The sequence below is a fragment of the Saccopteryx bilineata genome, chromosome 3 (assembly GCF_036850765.1).
Source record: "Saccopteryx bilineata isolate mSacBil1 chromosome 3, mSacBil1_pri_phased_curated, whole genome shotgun sequence".
Lineage (NCBI taxonomy): Eukaryota > Metazoa > Chordata > Mammalia > Chiroptera > Emballonuridae > Saccopteryx > Saccopteryx bilineata.
This window is the reverse complement of record NC_089492.1, coordinates 286,031,918-286,047,334: the sequence shown is the minus strand read 5'-3', so window position 1 is coordinate 286,047,334 and position 15,417 is coordinate 286,031,918. Positions and strand designations below refer to the sequence as shown.

The window sequence follows — 15,417 nt, the reverse complement described above, 5'->3', positions numbered from 1 at the left end:
GAGCTGTAACCAGGGTGGTGCTGGTGGCAAAGGGAGGAATCCACGGGCCCCAGCGAGAGTGCAGGGCGCGGGCCGGGCCTGCCCTACACTGGCCGCCTCTGATCACGTTTGCAGGGCCACTGCCCGCCGGCACAGACAATGCTTGGGGAGCCTTTGAAGTCCGAAAGGGATGCCGCGGTGGGAGCCTCTCCAATCGCTTCCCTTCCCCCGTCCTGGGGGGGGGGGGGAGGGGGCCAGCAGGACAAAACCCGGAGCTGGTCGCAGCCGGCCCAAACGCGGGAGACAAAGGGAAAACAAACAGGTTTGGAGCCAGGCGCACGGTGCCTTGTCTGTCCCCCGCCCCGCGGAGCAGGGATGATGGATGGCTGCAGCCAGCCAGCTCGCCTGCCGGGCAGGCCCCGCTATTTACATAACACTGGCGTTCCACCGGTCACCTCTGACATGGCACTGCCTGGGGCCTAGGCCCAGTGGCCCCCGAGGTTCCTGGAGCCACTCGGGGTCTGAGGCAGTCTGTGAAGGCCCAGCCATGCCTGGGGAGCCCTGGGCCTGGCGAAGGGGCAAGACAGCAACCTCTCCGGGCTCAGGGCCTGGGCCTCCTCCCTGCCAGCCTCTCGTGGAGGAAGGAGGAGGCCTCTGGGGGCCGGCAGCCTCCACAGACAGCGAGGCTCCCCACGCGCGAGGTACAAGCAGAGCTTCCAGAGAGAGCCGGCAGCTGGCCCCACGGCAGGCAGATTGAGCTGTGCCTGGTACCACCGGGCGGGCGAGCCCTGGCACGACAGACGCCCCGTGGCCCCAAGCTGCCTTGAACATATTCCGTGCCCAAAGTCTGCAATCCAGGTGTCCCCAGCCCACTTCCAGTTTAGCAGCCAAGGTGAGACATTCCTACTGAGGCCGCCTTTCCCACCACGTTCAAGTGGGCAGTACAGCTCCAGTTCTCGGTCTTCATCGTCCCAACCCTTCCTGGACGCTTGGCATGACCAGCCCCAGCCCAGGGGGCCACTTCATAGGCCAGAGCTCCCCAGTGGGGAGAGGACACAGGACTGGGCAAGGGGCTCAGGCCTTACCTCGTAGGGGGTCCTACAGGCTCCTCCTTTGCAGCAGGGGGCGTCACTTCATCCTGAGGAGGGAGAGAGAGGAACCCGTTAGCCTCGCGAAGTGGCCGCCTGCCGCTCTGCTGGAGGCCCAAGGGCTCCCGCCACCTCTGGGCCTCGGGGCTGGTGCTCTAGGGCTGGCCAAGGGAGTCGAGAATTCAGATGCATTGAGCGGGCACCGATTTTGTCCCATTTAAGTACATGCCAACCAAAATTTGAAAAAGTTCAGGACGCGGCAGGGGCTGATCGCGGTGGAAATACGGTCCTCGGGGAACCCTGACCAGAGACCAGAGGCAGAGGTGGGAGTGTGTGGGTGGAGGTGCTCCTGTGAGCTACAAGCCGAGTGTCAGGGCCTGGGGACAATGACAGAATCCAGCAGCATCCACTCCTTTACTCTCTTCCCCCAGCCCCTGAAAATAAAGGTGACAGGTGCTAAGCTGTTCACTACAGCCAAGTGGGTGACCTAGAGGGTCCAGAGTGAGCCAGGGGCCACGGCACCTGAGAAGCCTAAACTCCCAGGAACAGGCTGCTGATAGCACCTTCCACCCTGGAGTCCTATCCATGAGTCACAGCAACCCACCATGCGGCCCACAGGAGAGGGTCAACGGCGCAACACTGTCGGTCTTTGCTCAACTCACTACGTACTCGGCCCAGCCCGCCAGACTCGGGCCCTCCTCCTTGGAGTGAGTTTGGGAGCCAGGGTCAAATGGGACAGACTCCCTATGTGAATAGAAAACCCAAGGAGCCTCTGCCTGCTGACCTGGGACTCCCTGCTCTGGCCTGTGCCAGGTCCTGCCAATCCCAGCCCCAGCCCCTGGCCTCCGAACTCGACCCACATTAAGAAAGCGTTTTCTCTTTATTGTGTTTTTTCCTCCCCAATCCCTCCTTTGTGGCTTATCAATGATGCAAGAGGAATAACACCAATTTCCTTAGGCTGTGTAATCCCCAAATCAGATTGGGGGATTGAGAGAGGTGAGGTGACCTTGTACAGGGCTCCCGGAATGCCACCCAACCCTGCTGACCGCCCGCCCTTCTCAGGCCATCTTTAGACAGATAATATTAATTGTACTTGACACGTTCTCCTAAGGAGGAACGGGTCCCTCTGCCAGCTTTTGCTGCCTTTGCCGAGCTGCCTGGGCAGAGGGTGCACAGCAGGAAGAGCCCTCTGTGCTAGCTAGACACAGGGCCCTGGTGGGCATCAAGCAGAAGGGGAGGGTGGCCCCTTGGGCCTCTGACACCCGCCCATCTAACCCAGATGGTGAGAAGCTGGGGGGTCTGCAGAGAACTGGGCTGACCTAGATAGGGGGCAGCAGAGAGAAGGGGGGGCACGCCAAGGTGGAAGGGGGCAGAGGTCAGAAGAGTGGATAAAGGAGGAAGTAGGAGAGGAGAGCTGGAGGAAGTGGGGACCCCACAGGGCGGGGCCATGGGGCCATGGCTGGAGCCCCTGGGCTCCCCTGAGCAGGGCCGGGCAGGCCTGGCTGTCAGAGCGCACACCCCACCAGCCGGCCCAGGGACCCCGCAGGCGGCCGCGCTGTCCTGTCCGTCCCAGACTTGCCCGCCTGAGATCTCTCCGGGCGCTCGGGCCAGCCTCCCTTGAACCCCCAAAGCCCCCCAACTCCACAACTCCAGTATCTCCCTTCTTCCACCTTTTTCTCCCCTCCCATTCTCCCCGGCAACTGTGCATTTATTAATTCATGAGGCACTAATTAGTTCTTTGTTTAATTTTGTGTTAAACAGACTGACCAGAATGATAACGACTTGCAGCGCAGTGTTGCCGTCCCCAACCAACCCTGTTTTCTGACAACAAGGGAGCGCGGGGGACCGGAGCGCTGAACCCAAATCCCCCAGCAGTTGCACTTCATTAAGTCAAAATGTGACAAGAAGCTTAGAGAGCAACTTGCAGATCTGATCACACAGAACAATCGGAGAGGAAACTTTCCAGGAGTCGGTCGGGGTGGAGGAGGGACAGGGAGGGGCGGAGATAGATGTTTCTGTGCGTGCAGACCAGGACGAGTTGAACAACTGGGGTTCCATCCCTCACCTGACCCCCGCCCCCGCCCCCCTGTGCCGGGCAGGTGGCCTGGCTGATGGGAGGAGCAGAAAGGTTGTATCCGTCCATCCGGGTGGGATCTGGGACACTGGGTGGGTTCTAGAACCCCAGTGGGGACCTGAGAAGTTCAACTTCATCTCTGGATTCTTGCCTGGGCATCTTCTCCTGTCTCTCTCTCTCTGCCTCTCACTGTTCCTGCTGTCTGGTGGCGGCCTGTGTGAGTGAGTGACAGCACACACCCAGGACTGGGCAAAGCATCAGAAAGACGCTGTGGTTAAGGAAGGATTCTGTAAGGCCAGGAGACAGGTACAGAGCAGGAAAACGCACAGGATTGCCAGAGACTCAACACTTAAAAAGGCTGAAGTTAAGCACATCCTCACTGGCTAAGAAAGAGAAGGAACATGCTCAGGAATCAGAAACAACATATCCATTCTCTGCCAGTTGTCCACCCACCCATCCATCCATCCATCCACCACCCATCCACCATCATCCACCATCTATCCATCCACCACCCATCCATCCACCACCCACCCACCATCGTCCACCATCCATCCACCACCCACCCATCCATCCACCACCCACCCACCCATCCACCACCCACCCATCCATCCATCCACCACCCATCCATCCATCCACCACCCATCCATCCATCCACCATCCATCCATCCACCATCCATCCATCCACCATCCACTCATCCACCACCCATCTATCCACCACACATCCATCCACTCATCCATCCATCCATCCATCATCCATCCACCCATCCATCCATCCATCATCCATCCATCCATCCACCCATCCACTCATCCATCCATCCATTCATCCATCCATCCATCCATCCATCCACCATCCATCCATGTTCTTTATTCTAAGTACTCTGACCATAAAAACGAAGACCAAGAGGTTGAGTTCTTCACAGAGGCACATGGAAAATTAGAACCTGAACCAGGCGCTGGAGCAGCCAGGCTGTGGTGGCTGTGGGCGGGCAGCTGAGCCAACAACAGCCTGTGACCACTGCCTTCTGTCCATGTAAAAAAGCAGGATGTCCACCCCCGACGTGTCCAGCTGCTAACCCCCTCTGTTCATGATGTGAATGAGGACAGGTGAGATCGGAGTCAAGCCCTGCCCCAGTGTAGAGGCAGGACGCCACCTTCCTTGGACCTGGTCCTCGTCCCCCAAGTTGTGCAGCGTCTTGCATATGGACAAGAACGTGAGCCCGCTCATGTGCGAAGATCCTGTTGCCTTCTTCCCATTGGTCGCTGCACCTGCCCAGGTGTGGCCTGACCTTCCCTCTGAGAGCCCGTCCAGGCCGCCCATGGTCCAAGGAAGAGTCTGCTGGCCAGCCTTGCCCATGCCTTCCCCTGGCCGGGCCTGAAGCACGGGGGTCTCTCACCCCAGCCTGGAAGCCCTGCGCTGGCTTCTGTTAATTTGCTGTTAGGCTGCCTAAGCAAACCAATTAAAACTAATCATTAATTATAAAAGAGAGCAAGAAGAGAGCAGAGAGGGTGAAAGACGGAGATGGGAAGGAGGAAGAGGGAAAGTGGGATGGAGAGAGAAGACCCAGGGAGCTGAACGTGGGGGTCATGGGCCCGGGAGCTGGGCAGGACCAAAGGCTTCCCCTGCCCAAGAGGTGCTGGAGTGCAGGGAGGGCGGGAAGGTGGGCAAGGATGGCAGAGAGGGGGCTGCCACAGGCCAGGGGCAAGAGGGAAGGCCAGGAGAGGCGGGCAGGGGCAGAGGGAAGGGTGGACAAGCTGCTGGGACCAGCGTACCAGGACCCGAAGTGGCCTCATCCATGTGCAGTCCCCTCTGGCTGGAGCGACCAACTCCCCAGGACTTGCCTTCTGAGAGTCTCACCCCTGGCTCCCGGGCTCCATATTTATGAGGCTCGGCTGATTATGCAGCACGGAGCCAGGCTCCTCGTCCCCGCTGCCCCTACCTGCTCCCAGCCCTCGCTGGCCACGAAGGCCCGGGACAGCTGTTGGGCTGCCATCTACCCCCTCACGCTGTCTCCTGCCCCCGCCCCCACCCGCACACACCCTCTCCCTGGTCGGGCCCTTTCACAGGGCTGAGGCCATGTCAGCCCGGCAGCCTGAGGAGGGGGGCAGCACAGACAACAAGGGGCAGTGTCATGGAAACGGGCACTTTCCCCCAGAAATATTCTGTTTGGCCTCCTTCCTGCATTGAGGAGCTGTCAGAAGCCTGAGGGAGAGCCACACCACCCCGGGGCCAGGCGTGACAAAACCTATTTTCTGCCTCAAATTTGATTGATTAAAAAACTTTTTAGGAAAACCATGTTAAAAGAGTGAAAAAAGAGAGAGGGGAGAGAGAGAGAGAGAGAGACAGAGAGGGAGAGGGAGGGAGGGAGGGAGAAACAGAGGGGAGCAGAAAGGCAGAGAGAATAGACCCACAACCAGGGGAGAAGGGCCCAGGAGAAAGGCCGCAGGCAGGGGCAGAGCGGTCTCCCCGGCAATGCCGCCAGGGAATGCGTGTCAGCGGGACAGCCACAGCACAACCAGGCACAACAGAAAGGTCAAAAGAGGCCCGAAACTTTTACACAGTGGTTAGCGGGACAATGAGGGGCCGAGGGGCCACGCAGTCCAGCAGGTGCCGGATCCGGGCGGGGCGGTGGCCAGGGTGGGTCGCCCGTCTCAGCCTGGGGACAGGAGCAGGCAGGTGGCAGGTGCGGGTGGCCGCCAGCACCAGGAGTTGAGCCGTCCCTGGATTGGCTCTGGGAGTTCCCAGAGTCCAGGCTGGGGTTTGGCCAGCATCCTGAAGAATCTGTCCAGGGTCAAGAGGGAGGCTCTAGTCATTTGGGGACAGGAATGGGGCTTTCCCACCTCGGTCTCTCAAGCCCTGGCTCAGGGAACATTTTTCAATGAACAAATAAATAAGGTGGGAGGCACTTAGCTGACCCCACCCTGCAGTGGGGGGAAGCTTTGCCGGTTCAATACCAGCCTCGGGCCTCACGCTCTCTTTCCTCCCCATCGCAGACCTGCTGGGCCTGGCCTTCCGTTCCTCCGCTGGGTGCTGTGCTGCACGGTCCACTGCGTGGTCCCATTACAGAAACAGACAGACCTGGCCTGACCTGGACGGGATGGGAGACCCTGCTTACTTTCTTGGGGCTCCTTCCAGGAGAAGAGGCAGCTTCCCCACCCCTCCTGAGACCCCACAAGAGGAAGAAACTCCTTCACTTCCCAGAAGGTAGGGGTGCCTCGGCCCTACCCAGCAGGACCCGTCCTCTCCCCAGGAAGAGGGGTCCAGGTTGGCGGCCAAGTTTGTTCTCTCTCTGTCTGAGGTCAAAAGTCAGGGAGAGGAGTGGTTCTGGCCAAGGAATCAGCAAGGTTTCTCCAGGGCGCCGGATTGGCAGAGCATCCAATCTGGGCTCTGCCAGCTCAGGGCTCAATTCAGGTGAGGCAATGCCTCGCTGGACAGACAGGTACATTCTGCAGACAGACGCACAGAAATAGGACACCACTCCAAACCTTGCCGCAGCCCTCTGCCAGGTAAACTGACCCTCGGTCTCTCCCCGTCCCTGCTCCACAGCGATCGTCAGGTATTGCTGGAGCCCATTACTGCACGCCTGACACTGTGCTAGGCACGAGGAAGACAAGGTGTGCGGCGGACGGGAGGAAGGACAGAGGCGGTGAGCCTGGGGTTGGCAGCCTGACTCTGCCACGTACCGTCACGTGACCTGCTGGGGCAGCCTGCTTCATGTCTCTCAGCCTCAGCCTCTTCAGCTGAGATGTGGGGATGCAAGAGTCCCCGCCGCAAACATAGTTCCTTCGGTACCTATTTCTTCGGCACCCACTGTATGCCAGAGGCCGTCCCAAACCCGGAGCCCCGAGGGAGAGGAAAGACAGCCCTCAGGGAGCCTCCATTCTCCTGCTGTCGGGAAGAGCCCCTGAAACTGCTCCGCACTATGGTCTGGCACATGGGAAGTGCTCAACACCTGTTGCCTGCTGTCAGCTTTCAGGGTGCCTGCCTCTCAGAAGCCAGGGAGAGGTCCAGCGCTTCCACTTCTAGGTATACACCCAAGAGAATGGAAAACAGGAACTCAAACAAAAACGTGTACGTTAATGTTCGCAGCAGCTCTATTCGCCATAGCCAAAGGGTGGACCCAACCCAGAGGTCTGTCCACTAACCGACGACCGGATCACAGCATGTGGCATGACTGTACAAAGGAGTTATGATTCATCCATTAAAAAAAGAATGAAATTCTCACAGATGCGACAACCAGGATGAACCCTGAAAACATTTATGCTCGGTGGGAGGAGTGTCTCATATTGGACAGTTCCGTTTCTATGAACTATCCCGCAGAAGCAAATCTGCAGAGACAGAGAGTTGATGAGTGGTCGTCAGGGGCCAGGGGAGGGGGCATGAGCAGTGACTTTTCAGGGGTCTAGAGTATCTGGGGTGATGAAAAAGTTCTGGGAATTGGATATTGGTAATGGTTGCACAACATTGTAACTGTTCCTAATGCCACTAACTTGTACAGTTTCAAATGGTTACAATGGTAAAGTTTGGTCTACGGCCATACTACCCTGAACACGCCCGATCTCGTCTGATCTCGGAAGCTAAGCAGGGTCAGGCCTGGTTAGTACCTGGATGGGAGACAATGGTAAAGTTTGTTGTGTGAAATTTATGCAATTTACCCACTAGAGTTTAATGATGAAGAAAGGGCGCAGCAGGAAGAGAGGGGAAGGCTCTTCCCCAGCGTCAGCCCAGCAAGGGGGCGGGAAGGTGAATCACCCCGATCTTGGGTGGGTCCTTTTTCCCTCCTGTCCTCCAGAACGCATCCACTACTGCCCGACGTGTGCCTAGGCGTCCACAAGACCTTGCAAGGAAAAGACAATATAAGGATGGCTGGGATGACTCCAGTGATGGGCCTCCCCTTAGGACATGTCACTCAAGTGCCTATGATGATTCTGTATCCCTAGTACTACAGGTCCCCTGAGCGCGTACACACACACACACACACACACACACACACACACACACTGCATCTCCTCCCACGTGTGGGTCCCAACACACACGGCCCAGCCCATCCGTCTCTGCCAGGCTCCCAGATAAATCCTGCTTCTGCCCAGCATCCGGGGGTGACAAGCTGCCCTCCGGATGCAGAAGGAGGGTCTGAGTCAGTGACTGTTCCACCCCAGGGCTCTAGGGCTCCCCAAGCTTGGGGAGTTCCACCTGGCAGGGAAATCCTAGGATAACCACAGCCAGGCCCTGGGGGCGGTCCCCCAATCCTCACTCCGCCCACCCGCCTGCTCCTGAATGCTGCGCACACAGAAACCCTTGCCTTGGCCCCGGAACTGTCAGGAGATCAACAAACAAAAGCTGCTTCTTGACAGGGAGTCATTTATATTTTAGCTTCGTTCCATTATCCTAACGAACCCTTCATCAGCAGATGCAATATTAACAGCAGAAAATCAGCTCATTACATCTGGGGGGATTTCATCAAGACGGCAATCATGTATGCAGCTCCCCAAACCTGCGAGAGGCCAGTGTGGCTGTTATTTATTTATTTTGTTACTTATTTATTTAATTTTAGGGGGTTCTTTCCACATAATTGCACCGCACCTCAGATCTTTAATAAATAATTTGTAGGTCCTGCACCGCCGACAGCTTTGCTTTCTGCCACGGGAGCCTGAGTTAGCCAAAATATTTACCAATATTTAAAAGTCATTAGAATCAGGAGGGAAGTGGGGCGGGGGTACTTCATTCTTCTAGAAGCAGCCAGGCATGGGGTGTCGGTGCCTGGCCTTCACGCCAGCCCTTCTACCCTGTCTCTTGGTCTGAGGGAAGCTGTCTAGACTGGAAGTTCCTGGTGGGCAGGCCCACATCGCTTCTCTGGACTCACTTAGTTTGATTTTAATTTTATTTTTTTTTCTTATTTTCCAAGTGAGAGGAGGGAAGATAGAGAGACAGACTTCCGCATGTGCCCCTACTGGGGTTCACCCGGCAAGCCCCCTGCATCTGAGGCCATGCTTGCAACTGAGCTATTTTTAGCACCTGAGGTGAAGGCTCCATGGAGCCATCCTCAGTGCCCGGGACCGATGCGCTCCATCCAATTGTGGATTCACTTACTTTGAACAAGGGATTCCCAGGGGCTCTGATAGAGGGGCACGGCTATCCCTAAGGATCGCTGTGGGCTTCTCACAGCTGAAGAGGCTGGCTGCTAGACAGGACCTACTGGGTGCAGTGGCAGAAACTTTCCCGGGCCTGAGCTAGGCCATTCTTTAGCTGCGGGGGGTGGGGGTACTCCCTGGGTCCACCCAAGGCTGGGGGGCTTGGCAAAGGAGATCTTCCTGGGCTCCAGCCAGCCCTGGTTCCGCAGCGGCTGAGCCTGAAGAAAAGCCTGACCCATTTCTCTCAACCTCCCAAAGTCATGCCTCTAACTTCAGAGGAAAAGAGAGTTCAACCGGTCCAGAAGGCAAACGTGTCCCATTTTATAGATGCGAAAACTGAGGCTCAACAAACTCCAGCTCTCTTCCCCAGGCCACCCAGCCAAGCAAAAGCACAGAACCAGGACTGGCACTTGAAGTGGCTCTGCCGTTCCACTGCATTCTCTCCGCTAGGCCCGAGCCTTGCAGTGACACAGCCCGGGCTTCCGAAGGCTCCTGGCTCTGACCTGCAGGCCCAAGTGGCCACTGGGGCCGACAGCCACCCCCTGCCACCAGCCCTGGGCTGGCCATGCTTTCACAGGTTTTTCCCAGCGGGGTCTGGATGTCTGCCCAGCCAGGAATGTGCTCCCAGGATGTCAATTCTAATCTCCCCAGCGCTCTGACAGAATTAAGCTCCAGTTTGTCCGACAACATCCCAAAGTTTCAGAAATCCAGGGCAGTCTCTCTAATCAGGCTGCAGGACAAAGGTCTGGCCTGACCCTGTCACTTCCATTTACTCCTCCTGTCTGTCTCGCGTGCACGGCTGCGGCCTTTCTGCGGCTTCCTCCACCCACGGCCTTTCCCCGGCCGCCTCCTCCCCCTCTCCTCCCCAGGCTCCCCGTTTCTCCACCCGCATTTCCCCTCTTGTAGCAGCCGGACTAATCCCGCCACTCTGTCTGAATTTCTGTGAGAGGACCAGCAGCCAGCCCTAGGCCTGCTGGCCTCACCTTGGCCGGGGCTCCCTCTGCTTCACGGCCAGCCAGCCGCTGCGGAGTGCAAGGACTCAGCCCCCAAGGGGGTGCTCAGCGCGGAGGTGCTCTCACACTCAGCTTCCTCTTGTCTTTGGTCAGCCTGACTCGGGGCTACCCTGTAAGTGTCCCTGTAGCATCCCCGAGCCTCGCCCAGCCTCTTTGAGTGGTCAGCTTGTGGGCCCTGGAAAGTCATGTTTGGGGACACACATGTGGGTGGAGACCCCACCTCCTCAAGCAACCCTTCAAGGTGCCAGAAAGAACACTTGGCGGAGGACAGCAGCGGCGGCAGCCCTGAAACTGGGAGAGGCAGGGCTCAGGGTGAGGACCTCCAGCCCATTCCTCTGCCGGACGGTGGCCATCAGGAGGGGACGCAGAGCCCAGGAGCTGCCCAGCGTGGCCAGGAGACGTGCCCTACGCAGCCAGATAGAGGACAGCCTCTGAGGGCCCAAGAGAAGCAGAGATGCCTCTTCCTCCACCCCCCTGACACCCAGCCCCCTCCTCTCGCACACGCTGGACCCAGAGCCCTGATACATGCCTCGGCTCCCAGAGGAAGTCAGACGCACAAGCTGGTTGGAAGAGGCAGAACCTTGACAACTCAGAGAGGCGTGGGTGGGGACCACGCTTAGCTCTGGTCTGCTCATGTCTGAAGGTTCCTGGGGAGGAGCAGGCAAAGGGAGGGGAGTGTGGACGGTCAAGAGGATACCGAGTGCTCTGCATGGGAGCCTGGGCGCTGACCAGAAGACCGGATGAGGGGACAGGGCTCTCCAGAGAAAGCAGGGCAGGGAGGCGCGTATGGGGTGCAGAGAGAAGGCTCAAGGAGAAAGAAACAAATGTCGCTTTGCCCTTTTGCTGACCCCCCCCCAGGAGGCGCATGACATCTAGAACGGCCAGGATAGGGGGGCTCCCCAAGAACCACCCAACTGGCAGGGAGCTGCCCAGCTGGAATGCCATAGGTAGGCAGGGCCATGCCACCGTCCCTAGCTTCCCCTGTGATCTGGGCGGAGACCTCACCCTGGACATGGAGTCCTGTCCTACACTGGCACAAGCCCCCCCCCCTGCCCAGCTTCCTCAGCCACGTGGCAAGGAGTTGGGACCCCCATTCTCAGAGTGGCAGTGACGGGCAACTCCTCAATCCCTGACGGTCTCTCCTGCATTCTGCCCGACAGCCCCATTCCCAGGGCCGTGGCACAGACGGCCCTGCAGCCTGTGGATTCACCTGGAGCCCCGGGTGGGCCGGCGGAGGGACAGGAGCAGGAGGAGACAGAAGCCACCGAGAGGACTGCGCGTCTCTTGAACCAGCCCTTCGTCTGAGAGAGTAAAAATAATGACAGTATTTTTTTACCTAATGCCAGAAAATTCCACAGAGGCCTCCTGCAGAAAGGAAAGCCGGCCTGGCTCTCAGGGCTCTGGGGCGGGGGGAGCCCCTGCAGTGTCCACACCCTCCGCTCCTGCCCCCCTGCAACTCTGCTGCCCCGAAACTTCCAACTTTGCTTCTCTGCCCTTCCGTCTGCCTCACCTTGCCTTCCTTGCTGTGCGGGGTGTTGGCGAGACGTTGGTTTTTTTCTTTTTTGCAATTTATCAGCAGATTGTGTGGAGCTGAGTGGTGTGAGCCTCACCCTGCTAAATAAAGCTTTGGTATTTCTGATAAAGCCATCAAATTCCTTATCACACTGACACAAAGTGCATTTAAAGAGACAGACACCCCGTCCCTCCCTCCCCACCAGCCCCGGCTCCCTCCACTCAGTTCAGATTTCCAGCTACTTGAGCCTTTGTGGATCAGACACCAAATACGGCTGCTGAGGATGTGACGGGGCGGCGAGGGGAGCCGGGAGAGGCCGCGGCCCTGGCCGGCCCCCACCCACCCATGCGGCTGGCACCCTGACCAGGGACTCGGGCCCACAGGGAGTAGCATGTACTTCCTGTCCCAACTCTGGGACCAGAAGAGAGCTATCAATAGACACGTCCTGCAACAAGGGATGTCCTCATAAACAGAACAATCCTGTGTTAGGACAACAGCCGGCAGCTGGAGGAAGAGTGCCCCTTGGGCCGCCGGGCCTGCGAGGCCGCTCAGTCTCCGCCAGTGTGCCCGGTTGCTTCGGCCACAGCACTACCAGGGGTGTGGCAAGGACAGGGCCAAGAGGTTGACCAGGTTTCACATCAGGCTTTCCCGAAGGCTCAGCTCAGCCCCTGGGTCCTTACACAGCCCTGGGAGGTCGACAGAACTGTCACGCCATGTGACAGCAGACTGCCTTTGGCCCAGGTTGGCTGACAGCTCTGCTGAAGGAAAGATAGACACCCTTCCCCTAATGGAACTGCCAAGGGCACCCCCAGGACGAGCTCCTGCCCACCTACCCACTTACACCCCAGCAGACAGGCCCTCCTGCCTCCTGCTGTCCCCCCACCTCTCCACACCCAGCTCGGTGGCTGGGCCCTGCGCCCACACACCCTGTTGGTTGAGGAATCGAATTTATTATTTTTAATTATTTTGATTTATCAAAGCAGCAGCTACAATCATATTAAACCCACTTGGCTTCTTGGCATTTTACAGAGACAGCTGCTGCTGGACTCCCCCAGACTTCATAAAATGCCTGGCCTGTCCACCTGCTCTCTGAGGAGGGCACCCGAGGCCCCTTCTCCACGAACCCCAAGTTTGAGGGCCACTAGACCCCCCCCCGCCTGCCCTGCCTTGCGGCGGAAGTCACTGAGGAACAGACGGTGAGAATGAAACAAGCTGGTGCTGTAGGAAGCATCACCTCCAACCCCAGCCTGGAGAACCTTCCAGAGTCCTGACCCACTGGGGGGTAGAGTAGACCCAAGCATTCCCCCCGACACACACACCCGGCATTTTCGGGGCCTACACTATCCCAGGCCTGTGACTGGCCACTCAACATAGCCGAGCCGAATTGCCCCCCTCAGGTCCCTGCCCCCAGAAGGAGTCCTTGTCCCCTTTGTGCTAGGGAGACAGTGTGGTGCAGAGAAGGGAGCTGCCCAGCTCATAAAAACAGCCAGGCCGGGATTGAAACTGATTCCCATTGAACAAAAAGGCCCTGTTGTTGTTTTTTCTTGACCACACTCTACTGCCTTCCCCTCGGAGGCAGGAGCAGTGTTCCTGTGGAAGAAGGTGAAGAGGAGGGGCCCTGAGGTGCAAGGTGAGGTGCCAGGGCTGCACGAATGAAACGTTCAGAATCCGGGCGCTGGGAGGAAGAGGTCACCGGAGGCAGCGTGGTGGGGCAGGCAGCACCAAACCAACAGGTGCCCACGGCACGGAGGGGCTGGCCCACCCGAAGGGCACGGCCACACGGCGTGGATAGGTGAGCTGGGCCCCGCCCTCGGGCACAGCCCAGTCCCTAGGAGCCCAGCGGTCCGCGGCACAGGGGGGTCAGAGCAGGCAGGGTAGCGAGGAACCGGGCACTGCACAACTCAGAGCAAAACTGCACAAGAACACAGGGGGCTCTGGTAGGGCTGGGAGGGGCCCCGCCCTAGTGGAGGCAGCTCTTCACCCCTCAGGGGAAGGCAAATCTTAGAACCATGGGCAAGGCCTCTCAGGGCGAGAGGATGCAGTGGTCCAGGAAGATCAAGGGCTCTGCCTTCACGCACAGAAATTACAGTTAGCTGCCATTAGACAGGGAGCCAGACCCCCGCCTGCCCCCTCTGCACTTCCTGGAGGCCTCGCCACCCAGCGTGAAGAGCGCGGCTCTGGCTGCAGGTTCTGATCTCTGATGGGCACCAATGGGCATGTTATCTGGCCTCTCTGAGGTTGAGTTTCCTTATCTATCCAATGTGTGCAATGATAGGGCCTATCTCAGAGGGCCGTGGTCAGGATTCAGGGAGACCATGACTGCAGAGCTCTTTGCAAAGTGTCTACACATTTCCTACGTGCAAGAAGTGGTAGCAGTCATCGTCGTCATCACCGCCATCATCGTCACCTAAGGACCTCTCCAACCAGGATACAGCAACGGGGATCGTGACTGCGGGGCTGGGGACGGGGCAGACTGGGAAGCAAGCGTTGCTGACCAGCCCCATTGCTGGGCTCCCCTTGGAGCCGGGGCTGGGGGTGGGGGCGGGGGCAAGGGGCTCAGAAATGTCTAGAGGAGGCGGCCCCCAGTGCTTGCCCAGCAAACTGACTAAAGCAGCCAATAAGGACTCAGAAATTAAAGCAGGAGGGGGACACCAGGGTGACTTGCGGCCGTCACGTTCGCCTATCAAAAACTGTACATTCACTCCGCTTCCACTGGGGACTCATGCCCTAATATGGGCCCAGCAGCTTTCTGGGTTATTTCGAGTGTGTGTGATAATGACTCCAGGCTTTGCTTCTGCTGCCCCCAGAAAACTTTCCATCTGGGGAGAGGGAGGATGGTTGGCAAAGAATGAGAAGGGCATAGGGAAGCCCAAGGTCAGAGAGTACGCAGTGAGTATGCACAGATGGGTAAGCCAAGGGGCAGGGAAGAGCAGGAGGCTGGAGGAAGCGGCTGACCCCGGGGGGGCCAAGGTGGGAGAGGGAGGCTAGCGAGCTGGGGACTCCGAGGACCACTGCCCTTGCCTGCAGCCCACTGCCCTGGGAAAATGCAGCCAGCAGGACAGCAGCCGGGCCTGCAGCCTGCCTCCTCACCTACAGTTTCTGTGGGGATCCTTTTTGCACAGGGGCCAAGCTGGGCTCCTGGGCCTTGGGCAACTAACTACTCGATGCCTGGGGGCCCCTGGGCTCCCGGACTTATTTACATATTAATGAGCTTCTACCCAGTGCGTGGCCCATCAACTCCAGGCTGCACAGGGTTAACTCCAGATGGAGAGGCTGGCGGGCTCTGCCTTCACTCTACCTCCATTTCTACTGCTCCCATCACCTACCTCCCCACCCCCTGATCTTAGGAAAAAAAAAACCCATCAAAATAACTATTTTATGTCTCCAAATATGCAGATCATTTTCTTTAATGAAAGATGCTTGACGTCTCCGATCCAATTAATATGCAAATGCAGGAGAGGATTTATTTGTGACATTCTGTCTGGGTGAGAGAAAACAAAAAAGGCCTGTTAACCAAAACACTAATTGCTGTGACTGATTGTCACATATCATCATTTTCATAGGATCTCCTCCATTCCCAGCTCTCAGGGAGCTCAGAACCAGGACTCATTCACGCAGGCA

General features: G+C 58.0%; 1 protein-coding gene across 5 annotated transcripts in view; it reads right to left on the bottom strand.

The window, feature by feature from the left end:
- CASZ1 (castor zinc finger 1) overlaps positions 1–15,417 on the bottom strand; it is a 150,580-nt gene that overhangs the window by 67,198 nt on the left and 67,965 nt on the right. For all 5 annotated transcript variants that reach the window (XM_066270456.1, XM_066270457.1, XM_066270458.1 and 2 more), the window contains exon 3: positions 1,065–1,117. The gene's annotated coding sequence lies outside the window, so the exon portion shown is untranslated. The remainder of the gene's footprint in view (positions 1–1,064; positions 1,118–15,417) is intronic.